The 12,543-nt window shown below is 45.8% G+C and overlaps 1 long non-coding RNA gene across 1 annotated transcript; it reads left to right on the top strand.

Moving 5' to 3' along the window:
• Window positions 1–459: 459 nt before the first annotated feature.
• Window positions 460–11,698, top strand: LOC134565294 (uncharacterized). Its single transcript, XR_010083859.1, has 3 exons — window positions 460–535; window positions 2,228–2,402; window positions 8,713–11,698. It is a non-coding gene; the product is annotated as an uncharacterized LOC134565294 (long non-coding RNA).
• The last annotated feature ends 845 nt before the right edge of the window (window positions 11,699–12,543 follow it).

Below are 12,543 nucleotides of genomic sequence, written 5' to 3'. Positions count from 1 at the left end.
TTTGGTTCCCACCTTGACCCCCAAGTCAGACCGGGAATGCCAGCTTGGCTGACGGAGCCCAGTCCGCACATGCTATCTTGATTTTCCTCCAGTCTGTGAGCTGGGTGGGTTCGTATTTTAATTCCCTTTTGGTGTAGGCTGAGGCTTTATTTGACTTTGCTTTAAACCACGCTCGACAGGTTCCCTCTCTTTCGGAGTCCGTGTCAGTTTCTGACGGCTCATCTGAGCCGCTTGTGTCAGAGTCAGTGTCGGATGTGGAGTGACTCAGCACTTCCGGGCTCCGATACCTTTTTGTCTCTTCCCGACCCCCTACCCCTCCTGTGGGCAGACCGCTCCTTCCCCCTAGGCTCCCCCCGCCTCCTTCTAGGGGAGGCTCTTGCCATATAAGGGTGTGCTTTCAGGCGAGCCTTCTGGTTGGCCTTTTCCCCCCCTTCCGAATTCTCCTCCCCTCTTGGTTCGCTCGCGTTTGAAACTTCTAACCGACCTCCTTTGTTCTCGCTGACCGTGTGTGTGACCTCCTCTCTTCCCTGTTCACGTGAGTTTGCAACATTTAACAGACTCTCTTTGTTCTCGCTGGCCGCATCTGTCTCCCACTCCCACCTCTGCCGCCCAGCGCTATATTGAGCTGAATAGGGCGGAGGTCCGCTCCCAGCTCCCCTGTTCTCTGAACTGATGGCGGCATTTCTGGCTTCCTCCGCTAGCTCGTCCCAGAGCGACCGTGCTCATGCCCGCCCCTCTTCAGACGGGCCTGGGTTCGGGGGCTCTGGGGAGGGCTCTCGCTCTTGCCTCCGGCAGAATCACTTTCGCCCTCAGTCTGCATAGATGCCCCCATCCCCAGCTGCGGTGTGGCCAGCAGACAGTTTTGTGTGGCTTTCCAGGTCTCTTGCTCCTGGAGAGCCTTTTGCAAAGCCTGCACAACTTTTCCCCATGCTTTAAGGTTTTTCCCCGACCCTGAGGACATGGTTTCCTCAGCTAAAGCCTTAGTACATCTATCCCATATTTCTGGGTGGAGTATATCCACCGTTCTGTTGATGACCCCAATTTCCAAAAGCCTAGCGACAGCGAGATTAAAGTCTTTTGGTTTACAATCAATACCCCATTGCTTATGAATCTGAGATATGACCTTGACGAGAGCTTCCATTCTCTTTCGCTGGTCTGGGAGCGTTGTCCCCGCCAAGCTGGCTTAGGCCACTGTTCACCCGTCCAGGCGATTCCCGTTACCCGAGTGACTCCCGGGTTTTGGCACCACTTTTGCTGCCTTCTCTGAGGCATGATGACCTGGCTCAGGAACAGCACGATGGCCTCCCCCAGGCCGCTCGGACCATTGGCTCGCTGACACCAGTGTGGTGGATGGCAAATGGCGCTTATTAGCAGATGGCATGGGGTTAAATAGCTTAGGTTCAGGATGTCACTTCCGTCTGCTTACATCACTAGGTGACCAAGGGGGTTAAACAGCATTGATTATTTGAGGGGGAAGGGGTCTATCTACCCGTACAGCGCAAAATCTTCCGATCGCATATCCCTGATCCCCTACACTGTCTCCTTTGTTTGAATTACTAAAAGGGGACTCTGATTTAAAGTCACCACGTGAATTGACCCCTGAGGCACATAAAGCTCTGGAGGATGTTCAGCAAGCTGTTTCGGCTTGCCAAGTTCATCACATTGAATCTTCCATTGATATCACTGTGTTCATCACCACTCCAGATTGTAACAGGATTTCTTAGAGAACATGGACATGACGTATTATGGAATGAGGTTTGAGCTATCCCAAACTGGGCCTCAGGTTTGGGCCTGTGTAGAAGTAGATGAGCCTGTGGTGCAGTTAGAATTTAGGTTAAGGTGTGTGTATGGATTGGATAGGATAGTTAGGGTAGAATTATGGTAGCTACCTTAAACTGAGATTGTTTGCATTCCTTTTCACACTGAATGACAATTAAAAAACACTTGTAACTGTAAACTATTTGAAACTGTATATAACCAGCCATTTCGGGAATAAAGAGGAGAACGTGTGATTAGACCATATTGGTTGTGTTCTGCGTTGCTTTGTCCAACTTCAATATAGTTAACAGAGACCCTGGTTTCATGTGGTGCCCGAACCCAGGGACTCTTTTGTTTGCTTAAATGCAATTTTATTACACTTAAACGTGGATTTATTATGCTTGAATGTGGATTTTTTTTTTTCACTTGAATGCAGGGTTTTGAATTTTTATTTTTCGTTTAAATACAGATTTCACTTGAATGCGGTGAAAAGTCTCTGCGTTTGTGTCTGCACCGTGAACAAAGTTCGGACTGAATATCCAAACCAGACACGGAGCTGTGATGAGCTCACAGAGCTGGAAGCTGGAGCGTGACCCGTCTGGTTTCATCTAGAGGTAAACAGCGGCACGCACTGGAAAGGAGAGGTAAGGGGCAGTGCATGAAACAAAGGAAACAAAAGTTAAAATGGAAAAGGAATTCCAAGCGGCAATGCAGCTTCTCACAAGTATTGTCTCTAAAAGAGGCAAAAAAGTAAAAGAAACTGACATAGAAAAATTCATCCTATGGGACAGAAAGAAAGGAAACTTAAGCCAACCATCGCTTCTTTTTAGTGAAGCAGAATGGAAGGAAATAGGGGAAATGCTGTGGGATCTAGCCATTTCGCAGGGGAGAAAAGTAAACTAGCTATAGAGCTAGGCGCGGTTTGGAAAAAAGTTATAAATACCTTACAAGTGTTCGCGGCTGAGCAGAAGGCAGCCCAGGCAGCAATCCAGGCATTGGAAGGGGCAGGGGCACCTGGGTCTGCACCGGGAGTGGCCACTGCTGAACCAAAAGAGCTTCAGGGACCATCTAGGGTTGCAAGGTTTTTTGGTATTAGTTCCACACATCCCGTGAAAGGAAATTCAGCCCTGGTTTGCTCCTCGCTGCAGGACGTGGTAAACTCAATAACGAGCCATGCTAGTGGAACCCCGGAAGTTCCCCTGTCGGTGATCGGAGAGACTGAGGGAAGATAGGAAGTGCCTCAGTAACCCGACTCTGGGGGCGTGGTGAAAGACGAGGAGACAGGCGGGGCCGAAGGCGGAGCACGGCCGGCACAAGAAATGCAACAGAGGGGCAGAGTTCAGGGTGGTGATGAGAGCAGGGTGGTGCCAGGTGAACTGATGATGCAGGCGCACATGACCACCAAAACAAACATGGCGACTTCCACTGTCACTTCTGGAAAACCGGACCCTTTCTGTCCCGACCCTGCCAGTAACGGTGCAGCCAGCCACCCACCCACGGCAAATAACGGAAGCCCGGTGCTTCCTGCCTGATTCGGATTTGGAGGTTGAAAGCTCTGAATCTGATTTCCAAGGCGTGCCGCAGCCTCATGAAAAATTACAGGGTTCAGATGAATTGCAACAAATAATAGCTAAACTTACTGAACTGTCAACTCACCAAAGTCAACTTGAAAAGCAAGCAGCTGTGGCATCCCAAATTTCTCCACAAAAGCTGCAAAATCTTTCTGCTTTGTCCTCTTTTTACTCTGACCCGTCATTTCTGCCTGCTGCACAGCCAACGGCTCTGCCAGCCACCCCAAAAAATCCAATTCAGAAGTGTTGGGCAGGCGTTTTAAAAGGTGCAATATTAGAAGGAGACTTTAAAGTTGCTAACGCTATTGCTTGCCCAGTCATTACAGAACAGAATCAGGCTCGATGGGAGCCCCACCAATGGAAAGTGTTAAGTTCAGCTAAGCAAACAGTTTCTACGTATGGGGGTAGGTCAGAAGTGGCTAGAAATATAATTGAGTACATATTCACAGCCGATGTACTTTGCCCAGCAGACTATTCCAGCATTGCATCTCTACTGTTAACACCCTCACAGTTTCTCGTTTTTGAAAGAGAGTGGAAACGTTTGGCAGCTGAAGAAGCAAATAAACATGAAGTGCTGGGAGATCCATTTTATGGGCTCCAGCCAGATATGCTGACAGGACAAGGACAGTACGCTACAACCAACGTTCAACTCACATTTCCAATTGAAATCCATCAGATGTCTCAAGAACTGGCTCACAAAGCTTTACTTTTAGTTCCAGACAAGAAAAAACCTGCATCTTATGCTAACATTAAGCACGGAGCGATGGAGCCATATGGGCAATTCATTGACAGGCTCTCAGCTACTCTGAAAGATGCCCAAGACTTACCTACAGAAGTGCAAGAACATCTGTTTCGCTCCCTTGCCTTTGAAAATGCCAACTCACATACAAGGACTGTTTTAGCTTCTCTCCCTCAAGGTTGTGTAGTTGATGAAATGCTAGTAAGAGCTGCCAGAGCTGAACAAAACAACCAAAGAGCAGCGTTCACAGTGGCCATGCAAAATGCGATGCAGCAACAGGGACACATCATTGCAGCTGCATTGACAGAAGGCAATGGCAACCATCCCAGCAACATCAGAAGACCAGCACCCAGCGTTGTTTGTTTTCGGTGTGGTGATACAGGCCATTTCAGATGGGCCTGTCAAAAGACTGTATGGTGTCACAAATGCAACCTAGACACCCATTCCTCTGAAGTTTGAAGCAGGGAAACTTCTAAGCCAGCGCGCTAAGGCAATGCGCCAGGACACAAGTCAATGCCTTGACCCAGAAGACCCCGACAGTGGTTTCCTAGTTAAAAACAAACCTGCCATGTGGGGAAGCCTTGGCGTGGATGTGGCAACAGCAGAAGAAGTCACCTTACAAGACAAAGAAGTAACCCTCATCCCCACCAATGTGTATGGACTGATGTACAGCACAATCTCTTTAGTTGGAGGTGTTCTGCTTGGAAGATCCTCCACAGGAAGACTCTCAAGGTTATTTTTCCCTGAGATTCTCCTTGGGGTTGCTGTTCCCCAAGGTACTAAGGGTTCCCCCAAGGTTGCTGTTCCCTGGGAGTTTCCTCTGGGTTGCTGTTCCCAGAGGTAATAAGGTTTTCCGTCTTCTCTTTGCCCTAAGTGTTTCACACCAGAGGTAGAGACGACAAGCTGAGTCCGCCAGTGCATGTTTCCAAAGTTGTTTATTCTTCATTATCTCAGTTCTTTCTCAGCTCTGCCAGGCCTCCCTGGCAGGGTACCTTATCTTAGTTCTTTCTCAGCTCTGCGAGGCATCCCCAGCAGAGCAGGACACGCGGCGGACTGGGCGGATCAGAGAGCCCAGCACCTTATGTACGGTACCCCTGACCCAACCACTGTCCGAGACGTATTTTTTATTTACAAAATTTTACCAATGCCTACTACCTATGTTAACATGTCATTTCTACTCTAAACCAATCCTTGAGATTCAACTCAGCAGAAAATGGGGGACGAGAGCAAGAACAAGGAGCACAGGGGCCACTCCCCAATTCCTCCATCTTGTCTCTTCAGCCCCATATACTAAAAATCCTAGATTCTACATTTACATTCTATGATAAACTAAATACTACTTATTTTGAATTCTCCCAGCTTGTGATTCTTCATACAATGTGGGCATTCACTCCCATGGACAGGGATCAGAGGCAATGTCCTCCTGGGCTCTGTGTGAGGCTGGTTGACCCCCTTGTACAGATCCCAGACCCCCTGTCCGGTCTCCAAACCCTCCAGGGTGGCCAGAGGGATGTTCTAGGCTCCGACAGAAGACAAGGTGTAATCGTGGTTCCAGAAGTCATCTACGCAGATTACACCGGACAAGTGAAAATTATGGCTTATGCTTTGCAACCACCTGTGACAATTCCGAAAGGAGGCAGAATTGCTCAAATTATAGCAACTGAAAACATTTTACTACATCGTCAATGACCAACAGAACCAATGGAAAAGAAAAGAGAAAACGGAGGGTTTGGGTCAACGAGCCATGATGTCTTTTTCACAATACACATGAAAGATCGCCCACACAAAAAATTGCAATTACAGCATGGTTCCCACAGCATCAGCCTGACAGTACTGCTTGACACTGGCGCAGACATTTGCATTGTCAATCAAATGTCCTGGCCGCATGATTGGCCTCTGCAATCTCCTTGCACCCACATTGTGGGTGTGGGAAGAATGAGTGTTCCCTCGATAAGCAAAGATCCTATCAGCACTCTCTTTAAAGACAATGAAGTCATCGTGACTCAACCCTACATTATGCTTTTGCCCAGGGAGCTTTCAGGACTGCTAGGCATAGATGTGCTTTCCCAACTTGGCATGGTTTTAACCACTGACCAGCATTTTCTTTGGTGGCCACTGCAGAGCAGCCACCCATTCTGAAAATTACCTGGTTGACTGAAACCCCTGTATGGGCCAAGAAGTGGACAATGAGGGAAGAAAGGCTGCAAATTACTCAACAACTAGTACAAGAACAACTTGAAGCTGGACACATTCAGCCCTCTGTGAGTCCATGGAACACGCCAATTTTTGTTATCCAAGGGAAATTGGGAAAATGGAGACTGATACGCGATCTCTGAAAGGTCAATGAGCAAATGCAGGCAATGGCTACTTTGGAGCCTGGCCTGCCAGCACCAACTATGATACCTCAAGGGTGGAACATCATTGATTTGAAAGACTGCTTCTTCACCATCCCGCTTCATCCACAAGACACTCAATGTTTTGCCTTCACCGTACCATCTGTCAACAGAGCAGCCCCAGCACAACAATATGAATGGACCGTGCTACCACAGTGAGGTCACAACTCGCCCCCAATGTGTCAATTGCTTGTTGATTGGGCCTTGCAACCAATTCGCCAGCATCTTTCCAACGCAATGATTTATTATTATGTAGATGACATTCTTATTGCCAGCAAACAGCCATTGGCAGAAACAGATTTAGGTTGGTTGATTTCACAATTGTAACATCATGGACTGATTGTAGCTCCAGAAAAAACACAGCGATCAGCTCCTTGGAAATATTTAGCTTGGCTGATCACAGATGCTCAGATTCGCCCACAGAAGATCACTTTACACACCAACATTGCCACCTTGCATGATGCCCAAAGACTTTTTGGGGACCTGCAATGGGTTCATACCATTGTAGGAATCACCAATGATGATTTACAACCATTTTTACCATGGCTTCATGGTGGTGATGCCAACAGCCCCCGAGAGTGTACTCCCGAGCAGCAAAGAGCCTTGATTCAAGTGTCAGAAAAGCTACAACGTAGTTGGAGTGCTTGCCGTGTGGAACATCTTCCACTGTCACTCTTCCTTTGCAACGCTGATGCCTGTCCACTTGCCATTGTTTTTCAATGGCAAAAGAAAAAAGGGGAACACCAATCTAAGTTTGGTTCAACAGCAAGTTTACTAGAATGGGTGTTTTTACCTGTGCAACCAAAGAGCCGTGTCATGACCAGAACAGATGCTCTTGCTGCATTGATAAAAAAGGGCAGAGACAGAATTGTAGAGATAGATGGAAAGGAACCAGCAGACATCAGTGTTCCTGTGAAAAATGAAGATTTAGAGTGGAAGCTGAGACATTCTGTGGCAATGCAAGAAGCTTTGTTGAGTTTCACAGGTGTGGTTCACAACCAGCAACCAAAAAGCCCGATGTGGACTCTAGTCAAGCGTTACCAGAGGCTAGAGAGACCTTTGTGTTCCTTGAAACCAGTTGAAGGAAGAACAGTTTTTACTGATGCCGGTCGAAAAACAAAAGAGGCTGTGTGTGTTTGGCAACAGCAAGGAGAATGGATGCAACATTTAATTAAGAATGAAGCAGGAGACAGTCTGCAAACCCTTGAACTGAGGGCAGTGTGTTGGGCTTTGCAAACCTGGAACAAAGAACCACTCAGTGTTGTTTCAGACTCTTTATATGTAGTTTGAGTTGTGCAAAGAATTGAAGATACACTCATCAGGAAAACCCAGAATCAACGCCTTGGAGAACTGTTTTTGCAATTAAGAAGTGTGCTGAAGCAGCGTCAGCATGCCTTTTGTGTCATGCACATTCGCAGCCATCAGTGCAACAGCGGTTTAGGAGAAGGCAACACACGAGCAGACGTTGCAGTCAGTTGCATTGTCCATGTCCCTCCACAAAACAACTTTGTGAGGGCTCGCGACAGTCACAAAACATTCCATCAAAATGCTAGGGCCCTGCACCGACAATTCCAGATTCCCCTGAATGATGCACAAGGGATTGTGTGTGCCTGCCCTCAATGCAGTCATCATGGGCCTGGCCTTGGCCTGGGCACAAACCCAAGGGGGATGAAAGCTTTAGAATTGTGACAGATGGATGTAACTCATGTTCCAGAATTTGGGAGATTGAAATATGTCCATGTCACTGTTGACACGTATTCTAAATTTATTTGGGCCACAGTACAATCAGGGGAAAGAGCTTTGCATGTTGCAAGACACCTATGTGCCTTTTTTGCAGTGATGGGAGTGCCTGTGGAAATTAAGACCGACAACAGTGCAGCCTATGTCGGTCAGCATATTGCTAAATTTATGCAGAAGTGGGGAGTCAAACATACCACCGGGATCCCTTGCTCTCCCATGGGTCAAGCTATTGTAGAAAGAACCAATCGTACCCTGAAAGAATATTTAGCAAAGCAAAAACAGAATGATGACACTGATGTAGCTAGTCGATTTTTCAAGGTGTTGTTCACTTTAAACTATTTGTGTTTATCAGAAAGAAAAGTCTGCAGTTGAGATACACCACCATGCAGTGAACGAGGGAAGACCACAGGCGATTCCAAGACTCTATGTTTAATACAAGAACATGCAAATGGGCGAATGGCAGGGACTGAGTCCTGTGCTGTTTAATGCTCGTGGTTGTATGTTTCTACAGGAGAAGCAGGACCTGTTTGGGTGCCAAGACGATTTATCCGTGCATGTCCCCAGTCAGAAATACCAGCTAACAGTGATAACCCTGGTGACAGCAGCGACTTACCTGGAGCACCTTGTGACGACCCTGAAACTACTGAAAATTGACTTTTTAAATCAGAAAAATAGGTATAGTTATAAGATTAAGTTTAGTGATAAGTTATTTTTAGTATTTAAAGTTAGGTAATAGCCAGTTGTTTTTTGTTTTGTTTTGTTTTTTTTTTTGAAATTGAACTAAAAGAGACAACCAAAACGATGAATAGAATATTGGGAGTCGGAATGTTTGTTTATTTAGTGCTTTAGTAGAAAGAGGATCAGGAGTGCTTGAGATCGACCCAAGACAAAATATATGGGTCACTTGGGCCAATCGAACTAGACAAGATTCATTTTGCTTGTCTTTAACTACACCGTCAAATCCTTTTCGGACTTGTTTGATTGGAGAGCCAGTAGACTCCATGACAGAGTTCTGAACGTGGTCTCAAGTCAGAATTGATCCAAAGAGTGTTTTGGGAACTCAGGCTGTTGCCATTGCACAAAATCTTAGAGTTGCTAATACTGAGCCCCAAGAACTCGAACTTTTGGGTTCTGTGCCAGGAAACTACTGCTTAATTTTTGGACACTTTGTTATGAATTCAAGTTTGTTGATTGTGAGCAAAAGGCAACTGAAAAGTGGCAACACTTAGCTGTCTCCCAGGTCCCCATTGAATTATAACTATATTGAGTACTTCAACAATTGGACTGAGTCTGTGACACCGTTGAAAGGTGTTGCAAGAAAATTGCCACCAGGAATCTTTCTCATTTGTGGAGATAGAGCCTGGTCTGCAATTCCCCAAGAAGCTGTAGGACGTCCATGTTATTTTGGCAAATTGACACTGTTTGCTCCCAGCATTCATCAAGTTCTGGGTTGTCTCAGAAGACACGACGAGACAGACGCAGTGTGTCTCAACTAAGCCCTGATTGTAAAGATCAGGCAGAGTTATGGAAACCTGCAGCTGTAATATCAGCATCATTCTTTGCCCCAGGAGTTGCTTCAGTGCAAGCTCTCACACAGCTGAAAAACTTAACCTGCTGGACAGGAAAACAAATTAATATAACATCTACTGTGTTAAGTGAGCTTGCCAAGGATGTTAACGACATCCGTCATGCAGTTCTTCAAAACAGACCCACAGTTGACTTCCTCCTTTTAGCCCAAGGGCATGGATGTGAAGAGTTTGAGGGCATGTGCTGCATGAACTTGTCAGACCATTCTCAATCGATTTACAAACAGCTGTCACAGCTGAGAAGCAACATGAAAAAACTTGTAGTTGTTGACACTCCGTTTGACAAATGGCTCAGATCATGGGGTCTCACTGGGTGGATCAAAGATTTGATCTGTTTTGGTGTTGTGATTTTCATTGTTATTGTAGTTATTATAGTTATTTTAACTATTGTGCCTTGTTTGTCACAGTGTATGCAAAAATTAACCAGCCGTGCCTTAGAATCAGTTTTGATAGCTCAAAAAGAAAAAGAGGGAGCTGTAACAGGATTTCTTAGAGAACATGGACATGACGTATTATGGAACGAGATCTGAGCTATCCCAAAATGGGCCCCAGGTTTAGGCCTCTGTGGAAGTAGATAAGCCTGTGGTGCAGTTAAAATTTTGATTAAGGTGTGATTATGCACGTTAAATTGAGATTGTTTGCTGTCGGAGTCCAGGACGTCACTCTGGCCGCCCTGGAGGGTTGGGAGACCGGACAAGGGGTTCTGGGATATCTACAAGGGGGTCAGCCAGCCTCACACAGAGCCCAGGAGGACACTGCTTCTGATCCCTGTCCATGGGAGTGAATACCTAAATTGTATGAAGAATCACAAGCTGAGAGAATTCACAATAAGTAGTAGCTAGTTTATCACAGTGTGTAAATGTAGCATCTAGGTTTTTTAGTATATGGGCTTGAAGAGGCAAGATGGAGGAATTGGGGAGTGGTCCTGTCCTCCTTGTTCTTGTTCTCATCCCCCATTTTCTGCTGAGCTGTGTCACAAGGATTGGTTTAGAGTAGACATGACATGTTAACATAGGTAGTAAGTACTGGTAAGATTCTGTAAATAAAAAGTATGTTGTGGATGGTGGTTGGACCAGGGAAACTACAAAAGGTCCGGGGCCCTCTGATCTGCCCCAGTCTGCCGCATGTCCTGCTCTGCTGGGGATGCCTTGCAGAGCTGAGAAAGAACTGAGAGATAATGAAGAATAAACAACCTTGGAAACATGCACTAGCAGACTCAGCTTGTCTTCTCTGGCTCTGGCATGAGACCTTTTGTGCAAGAGAAGCTCAAAAGCCTTATTACCTCCGGGAACAGTAACCCCAAGGAAAGTCTCAGGGAACAGCAACCCTGAGAGAAAACCTTATTACCTCGGGGAACAGCAACCCCGAGGAGAATCTCACGGAACAGCAGCCCTGAGAGTTTGCATTCTTTTTTTTGCTGAATATCAATTAGAAAACACCTGTAACTGTAAATTATCTGAAACTGTATATAACCAGCCATTTTGGGGAATAAAGGGGACAGCGTATGATTTCACCATATTGGTTGTGCTCTGTGTTGCTCAGTCCAGCTTCCATGTAATTAATAGGGACCCTGTCTTCACTGGGCAGTAGCGTGAGGCACAGGGTAGGTTTCCAGCCATCCAGTAGTGGCTTCCACCATGGTCAGTACGTAGCGCTTGCCTTGGCAGGTTTGGGGAAGGGTGATGTAGTCAATTTGCCAGGCTTCTTCATACCTATATTTGGACCACCACCTGCCATACCGTAGGGGCTTCACCCACTTGGCTTGCTTGATTGCAGCACACGTCTCACAGTCATGGGTAATCTGAGAAATACTGTCTATGGTTAGATCCACCCCTCGGTCTCGTGCCCACTTATAGGTGGCAGAAACACTGCCCCACCTGGTTTTAATAGCTGGCCTATTATCAGAAGGGCTCTGCCCCCCCCCCCCCCCCCCCCCCCCCCGGAGCTACAAGAGAGAGAGAACGAAAGAAAGAAAGAAAGAAAGAACGAAAGAAAGAACGAAAGAAAGAAAGAACGAAAGAACGAAAGAACGAAAGAACGAAAGAAAGAAAGAAAGAAAGAAAGAAAGAAAGAAAGAAAGAAAGAAAGAAAGAAAGAAAGAAAGACATCTCCCCAACTGGTTTTAACGGATGAAATAGAACACACATTTTTTTGGTTACATAATCCAAGAGAAGGAAGCTTTCATTGCTGTCAGTCTTAGTCATTACCTTCATTGTTAATTATAACCCTCCCAATTTTTATTCCATATGATTCTGAAGATCCAGGCTTTCTGACTGAGATAGTCTTTGAGGCCAACACCACAGTATAGAAACCTCTGAGACAGAAGTGCCCATCTATAACAAAAGGTACATGGAGGTCAGCCTAATTAGCCAGGTAAAACTCCCTGTGCATTGTGACCAACCTAATGGGTAAAAAATCCATCTGCTCCTAGTAACTTCAATGTTAATATTTTGTTCTAATACAAAGTTACTGCTTCATGTTATTTGTAAAAATTATCAAATGTAAGACAGATGAAAATTCTAAAGCTTTACTCAAACTTCAGAACTATATTTCACTTTGGCTGAAGTCACAGGAATCTAAAGTAGGAAATGGGAGTGGACACTGACACTAGACAATGAACAATTTGTTCAAGCAAGGATTTACAGTTTGCTAAAACTCTTACATATTGTGCAAAGCACTAATGAAAAACCCTTCATCCTGTGATGCAATATCCACGCCTCTGCCTAGGTCTTACATGCATATAGATCTTTTGATTG

This window comes from Prinia subflava (assembly GCF_021018805.1).
Source record: "Prinia subflava isolate CZ2003 ecotype Zambia chromosome W unlocalized genomic scaffold, Cam_Psub_1.2 scaffold_56_NEW, whole genome shotgun sequence".
NCBI classification, from domain to species: domain Eukaryota; kingdom Metazoa; phylum Chordata; class Aves; order Passeriformes; family Cisticolidae; genus Prinia; species Prinia subflava.
This window is presented reverse-complemented; position numbering and strand designations above follow the sequence as displayed.